This window comes from Egretta garzetta, unplaced genomic scaffold (genome assembly GCF_000687185.1).
Source record: "Egretta garzetta isolate BGI_Z169 unplaced genomic scaffold, ASM68718v1 scaffold287, whole genome shotgun sequence".
Lineage (NCBI taxonomy): Eukaryota > Metazoa > Chordata > Aves > Pelecaniformes > Ardeidae > Egretta > Egretta garzetta.
Window position 1 is genome coordinate 11,725,227 of NW_009260435.1, and position 7,558 is coordinate 11,732,784.

A 7,558-nucleotide genomic window follows, 5' to 3' on the forward strand; every position below is an offset into this window, starting at 1 on the left:
CACGGCGCTACCTGCCATGTACAAATTCCCCTAATTCGACACCAACCACCTCTTGTGGTGGCCAGTGACCCCTGCCCAGAACAACACGGGCGAACTGACCCCCAAGCCGAGCACTAGGGGGGAGCACAGGCACCTCACAAAAGCCAGTGGGCCTAGCACTGAAGGCGTAACGGCATTTTCAGAAGCTTAGGAACATCTGCAAAGCTGTAGGGTGCTAACAATAAACAAGCTATTGCACATTTTCGGCTCTTCACCTTTACGTTTCTAATAATACCGTCCACCTCAGCAACTGGCTGCTTGACCCTTAATTTAATTGAGGAGCATCGAGCCCATTGCTTGGGGGCCATATGCATTCCAGAGCAAGTCACCACGGTCACTGCTTTCTCTTCACTTCAGAAAACAGACTGTAACTTATTATTCAAATTTTATGCTAGGAATAGTCAATGAATTGAAGTCATGCTCTCTTAAAATTTGACTTGCATTTTCCCTGCATTTATAGTCTCCTTGTTCCTTCAAAAATCAGTGTAGTCACAAGTAAAGTACTCCTCCTGCCTCTAAGATGTTGTATGGTCTTTTTCCAAACATTTCACTACCTCCAGCATTAAGAAGATCCCCACATTCACGAGGAAATGAAGGCTCCTGAATTCTGTGGATCCCAATCACTCCTTAACCTGTGCAGAGACAGCCCACAGACCAAATATAGGGACAACTCTTATACTGAGCCTGCTTAGGGGTGCTGGGACACTCTTCTAGTACCAACTAACAAGCTATCAGCTTGCACCTAAATTCTCCTCCAACTGCAGATGTCTGATTATTTATAAACATCCAAAGTTACTGGGCAGGTTAAGCTGGAAGTTCAATTATAGTTGAAGCACTGGAAGATTCTAGATGGAAATTTGCTTTATTCTTAAATATAAAAATTAAATATGAATAGTTGTAATTCTGCTATAAAATTTCAAAATTACACAGGTGCATGCCACATCCCCCCCCTCCCAAAAAAAACCATTTTGCATTCTCTGTCACTCATCCTGGAAGATGTTCATTTACTTATGAGGTAGAATCTGCAACATATTCCTCTCAGCTTCCCTTGGTTTCTTCAATCCCAATTTCTCTCTATCACTTGGGGGAAAAAATAAGTTTTAAGCAATATTTTTAAAAGAAAAAAATAATTTCTATCATTTCAATAAAGTTTAATCTTTTCACTAACCACAACTACCAAATTATATTTAAAGGGGTCACCAAATGCTATATCAACATCTATTATTTAAGGAAAACCATTCAGTCATCTGCAGTGAATTTAGATCAGTGGCTTCTGGTTGCTGACCCACAGGAATCCATGCACTCCTTTTAATAAAACCATAAAGGAAGGTTAAGAAAAGCTGAGCAGTACAGAGGCTCCACATCTCTACTGGAGTGTGTTTCCAGCAAGAGACAGTTAAGAACCACTGACCTGGACAAATGTGGGTTTTGGAAGCAAACTCCTTATGAGCTGCTGGGACTCTCTTTTGTCTGTCCTCATATCTGTCACACCAAGTGTTGGTAACACCTGAGATTTTGGAGAAAGCTCAAAGATACAATGAAACACCCTAATAACGTAATAACCTACATCCCAGATGAAGGTAGAAAGGCATGTGTAGAAGTCTGATAAGAGGTGTAATTCTGTTCACACATTAACCTTAATTAGATAAATAACTTGGTATTTGTGATAATCATCATCGCTGAAATAGTTAAAGTTTACTTGAAATTGCTGTCATTACATTTTACAGCTCTCACTTCTACAGGATGAAAGGAAGTCATCCGCATGTTCAGGCTACGAAGTGCTGTTGCCAGACCTCTGTTCGATTGTGCTTTGCACAGAGCACTGCAAGTGTTGGAATCCTATACTCCCTAACTCAGTATTATGGCACCAAGCAGCGGTGCTGAATTCCTATGCCCACGGGCCCGTGAGTGCTAGCAACAGGAAGAACTATTGACTTCCTTACACCCAGTTTGCCTACTTGCTCCGAATCATCCACTGGCTATTTCAGCTGTTACCTTCTCAACTTTGTATGCCTTTTTGGCCCAGCATACACACAGTTTTGCACCAGTAAAATTAGTTGTCATTCAATGCATTTTGTACTAAATACTGGTAAGTGTACAATCCATACAGTGATACACATCTGTAAATGTAGAGGTGTTTTGTACTAGAGTTGCAGAGGGGCATAGCTTAGCTTAAAGCCTGGAGGAGCGCAACTAGCCTTACCCCATCCCCCTCGCACCACAACTCCTTTTTATAGCATTCTGTTTACCTCAGTTGGCTGTTTCAGGTTTTTTATGGGAGTCTTGCATCCTTTTATAGAAGTCTCACACATAATCACTCAGTATTTCTGTCTTCAAAGAACAATAATAAAAATGGGAGAACAATGCTGCAAAGAGCTGTTAGGGACCTGACCAGGGTGAACTGGGATTAAAAAATGGGAATTCTTTGGTCTACAAAACCATGTTGAAAAAAGTGTAAGTTTTTCCCTAGGAGGATTTCTGCCTATAAAATGATTGAAATAAAAATAAAAAAAAAAAAATTTACTTGGCATAGTAAGTGAAAAAAGGAACAGTATCTTTCTGTGCTCGTATCTGTGCTGAGAAAGTCTCCTTTGTTACATGCTACCAATCCCTCCTGAGAATATTTTAAAATTATCTTTTGCTACAGGGGCTTCCACCATCTCTTCCGCCTCTGTTCATGTCCTTACAGGAGACAGACGTGGTCTCTGAGGAATGTTCCTGTTACAAGGGGATCCCTCATCTAGTACCAAACTGTTAAAAGTGTTCTTGATCTTCTGTCCTAACAATTTTCTCTCGTCGTCCCCTAATGTTAGTAGTGTTTCTCAGTTGTGGTCAGGGTGTATGGCATTATGGCTGTATATTCTTGGCAAACAGAGAGTTGACAGCACTAATTTACACAGAGAGTTGAGGATAATGGAATATTAATAGCGTTCTTGCATATATATATGTAAATATAAGCAACTCTAAAGGAACGACTCCTGGAATTCTCTTGTACAAGTAGAGTTACAGAGTTAAAATAATTGCATGTGTTCTAAGTATCAGCAGTAACTCTCCAGTAAATTCAAGTCTGGAGTCCTCACTGACAAACAAGACATTGCTCTCAACTGGCTAATGACCAAATATGTATCATCATCCTTTTACAAAGGATCATTTTAATTGGTCTTTGGTTTGTCTCAATATTGTTTTTAATTTTGTTTCCAGTTAAGTCATGATCAAAAGCAGTCCATCAACACTTCCATCGGGTGGCATTTGTGAAAAAGTCCTGTCTTCCTGAAAAGTCAGTTTGTATGGAACTTGAGAGAATGGGACTTCATACATTTTAAAACCATTGACTTTTTTTTTGTAAATGACTGTTTTCAGTCAGACATTGTTCTCACCTACATGATGCCTGCATGGTGAATGTGTTGCATGTATTTTTTCTTGGTTTATTTGCTATGGCACCTAAACGTGCTTGGCATTTTCTAGACTCTGTCCCTTCTCCAGAAAGCCCTGAGTACAGCTGGAGAAGGGTTGCTTTAACAACAGCTTTGCTTTGTAAATCATTTGACTTTTGCAGCTCATTTAAAGATTCCTTTTTGCACAGCCACAAGTATTTCCAAACCAGTCTGCCTTGCCTCAGGCTGCACCCAACCTACACCACTTTACTTTGTGCTAAAAAACATTAACCCTAGTCTACAACTGACACTCTCTTTTGCATAGCTATAATGGACCCAACTTAAGGCAAATATTCTTTTCCCCAAACCCTCTCTTTGCAATTAAACATTACCTTTCCAGTCTGAGAAAAGTGGTGGTGTATTTTTACATTTGGAAAACACAACATTTTACACTTCAAAAGGGCAAATTATCAAATGCAACAGCCTGTCTGCTGGCAGGCATCTTCCAGACTCACTGCAGCAGAGCACAGCCATTTCGCAACTAGAGCCCACCTAGTGCACAGACCTTCACACCTGCAGCTGCGGTGCTGATTGCTTCTTCCATCACTCCCGTGTCCTTGCAACATCTTTCCCGTTTGCCTTCTCTGTCCTTCTTGTTCTCCCTCCCCCTTCCCGAATAAGTCTTCAACAGCACTAACTGGTTCAAACACACCCCCCACCCCAGATAAAAGATTGTTCAGGTGCCTGCTAAAGCAATGAAACTGTGTATTGAGGCTTTTCTTCTGCATGTTGTATATTTATAACCAGAAAAACTGTGCAGCATCCTATGACCAAAACGTGGGTCACACAGGAGGCCTGCTCTACTTGATCCGCAGGGATATTAACCCCTTTTTCCCCCACTGAAGGCTTAAATCTCCCTAATTCTCATCAAAATCCCCCACGCTTTTTTTTTCCCAGCGTTATACAACCCTTGACCACAGTTTAAGAGCCTAAAACTTAATCACATATGTTTTATCCCTAAAAGGCTGCATTAACACCAGACTTTTGGTAGCACTTTTACTGGTCCTATATTGAAAAAAATCAAATTATCCTCTCTTCCCCCAAATCATTACTCTAGCTGCTGAAGTTACAGAAGGAAAAAACTGAGCAACTGAGTGAAATGCAAAATGCTTGAATTTTGGTCCTTCCTTTCACAACACATGCGGTCCTTAATGACAGGCTGAGTGCCCCTAACATACCCACCACCTCTCTTTTTCACAGGGAGGCAGTAAACACCTACCTCCTGCAGGTCTAAAGAGAATCCATCTTGACTAAGGCCTTAGAAGCCCTTTGCCCTCTCCCTGTTGGCCAGGGGCTTGCCCCAACCCCAAGGTGGAGGAGCTGGGGACACACCTGGGGACATTTGCCCTCCTCATGGACCAACTCTCCTGTCCCACTCACACCAGGTGGCACTGTTGGTTTTCACAGTATGCATCCACTCTTCCACCTTCCCCAACACTCGTGTGCTGGACTTAAAAGCCATGATTTTCAACCTTCTTCAATTTCTGAATCCCTGAAGTTCTCCTATTTGAAGAGTGGGCCTATTCAGATATTAAACATGGTGAGACTGCTTTGTAGAACTTGTTTTTCTGCCTCACTCGTGGCAGTCACCAGAGGAGTACCCCATGACCCCCAGGACTGTAGACCACATGTTTAAGCCCCTGGTGAAGTCAGTACCTAGTAAAAGCATGGCCTTTGCACGAAGAGAGATTCAGATCTTTTAAGACTACAGAAAAAAACCTGGCAGAACAGAGGTCTTTATCCTTTTAAAAACATTAAATACCTTGAATGGAATGACATAAAATAATTCACACTTACAACTCTGATCACTACATAAATTAATTTCTATCGCCTTCTGCATGTTTTCATAAACTTGCTTAGACTTGCTTAAATTTTCTTAGGAGGGGAATTTCAACTTGATCTGTTTCCTCTGTGCACAATATGCTTCACTGACTCTATCCTCATCAGCCCATTTTAAGCTTCTAGCAACTGAAGGGAGAGTTTGTTTGTGAAGGAACGCTCAAAAGAGCTGTTTAAAGCTAAACTGAAAAGCAAGTTACAATGGAGTTAGCTATCCCTCAAAATGGTTACATTTTCTTGATCCTTACACCACTCAAATGATCCTTAAACATCACAAAATATTAACCAGCTAATAGCTCTAAGAATTCCCTATTGCCTTTTGCTCATTGGCACCCACTCGGCTTTAAGTGTCCTGCCTAACCTTAAATGAGGCCAGTTGAATTTGCAAGGTCAACGTACCAAATTACTAGATGATCATAAAATCTCTATTTCTGTTCAAGGGCTCTCCTTTGAGGACATACTTAACGCTCCCTAAAGTAAGGATCAAATCAACGGCAAATATGATTGAAGTCAGGTGGAAGTAATAGTTATTGTTCTGTTGAATACAGAGAAGATGAAGCCTGATGAAGAAATGGAAAGTGAAGAGTAGCGAATGCTCTGTTTGTCCATGTATCCAGAATGGCCACACATGCACTGCCATCCCATTTACCTTACAAAAAAATCACTATTCCTGTGCAAGAGCAAAACTAGCCACTTTCAACTGAAAAAGCAATGAAATACAGGAAAAGATTCGAGTCATTCCATCACTTTTCCATTTTAAAATATAACATCTTGACAGTGTTATTTGTCTGCTGACAACCAGTAGCTGAAGAAGGAGACTCATTCCCTGTTGCTGGCTGCCAGTTTCTTTTCCAGTTTCATTTCAGATATACAGATCTAGAAAATATACACATCTAGAAATAATCACATGATTTCAGCAACCTGTGACATGCCATAGTACAAGAGGGGCAATTATTTCACAGTTAAAAAAAACCAAAACAAACCCACCCTCTTAATATTCACTCCTACAAGAATAGTGAGAGGAAAGGATAATATCCTGTCTATAGGGAGGAAGATCCCACAAGTAAACATTTTCCAGGCAAAACGGTAAAGACCCAGTGTCCATGCCCAAAATCTGACAGAAGAGGCAAGATGCACCTACTCAGAGGTTATATATTTCTCCTGTCAATATTGCCCTTCATTCCCAGCTGGAGCAGACACAGTGGTCCTGGCTACTCCCAAGACCTACTTACAATAAGGTTCTCCAAGTATAGCAATACTCAAAAATTATTGGAAAAGCCTGGATTTATGCCACTCTTGCAAAACTCTCACTGCACTAGGTTGGGGAGCACCATGAAATTCTGAGCCCTTGTGTGTTTGCCAATCCCAAAATCCCAAACCACAGCTGTTTCCCTCTAGCAAGTGACCTTCATAGGGACCCAAGTAAATCAGGGACAGGGCTAAAAAAGAAAACTAGAGCTCCTTAGGAACAGACGAGGCTCCTGACACACGTATTCTGAAAGCACAATCTTACACTATTTAAAACTATTTATAAAGTCTTCATGGATCTTTAAATATGAGAGGCACTTCAAAAATTAGCTTGACTTGTAATTTCAGCAACAGACACTGTTTACCACGTGACAGACACTACCACATTAGAAGATCAAACTAATAACCTTTAGCGAGTGCATGGTTAACCATTAGTTTAACCATTAGTTCTACTAGCTGGAGAAGGCATTTTTTTGAGACTACTCAGTGGCTAGAAGCCCACTGTAGGCACTGCAGAAGAATCAGGCATTAAAATGGCAGGCAATGCAAAACCCTTTCCCCAGCTCATATTAGGAAGCAAAAGGTTTAACCTATCCCAGCATTATTGCATGTAGCAAGAAACATATGGAGTTTTTAAATTATTTTTCACAGAACAAATTCTGCTAGCAGCTCTGCAGTAGCTTTCACAAATCTCCTGATGCATGGCACTATGCTACAGTCCTGTCCCACTGACCCACGTCCATCTCTGCAGGGCTGTATTCAGCAGGGTGGCATACAAATATCAAATCACTATCATTTAAAACAGATTTGCTGTTTATTAGTGCAACATAGAAATCCGGCTTTGGGAAAAGAAATCCTCTTTCCTTATCCACCTTGAACACCTGCTGCTGTGGCAAATAGAAGCCTCTAATAGACAGCCAGCGTCAGCTAAACACAGCTAATGAAAGGGTATAAAGCGAGGTCTAGGCTTCCGCACCAACAGCGGTTCCCAGCCATAT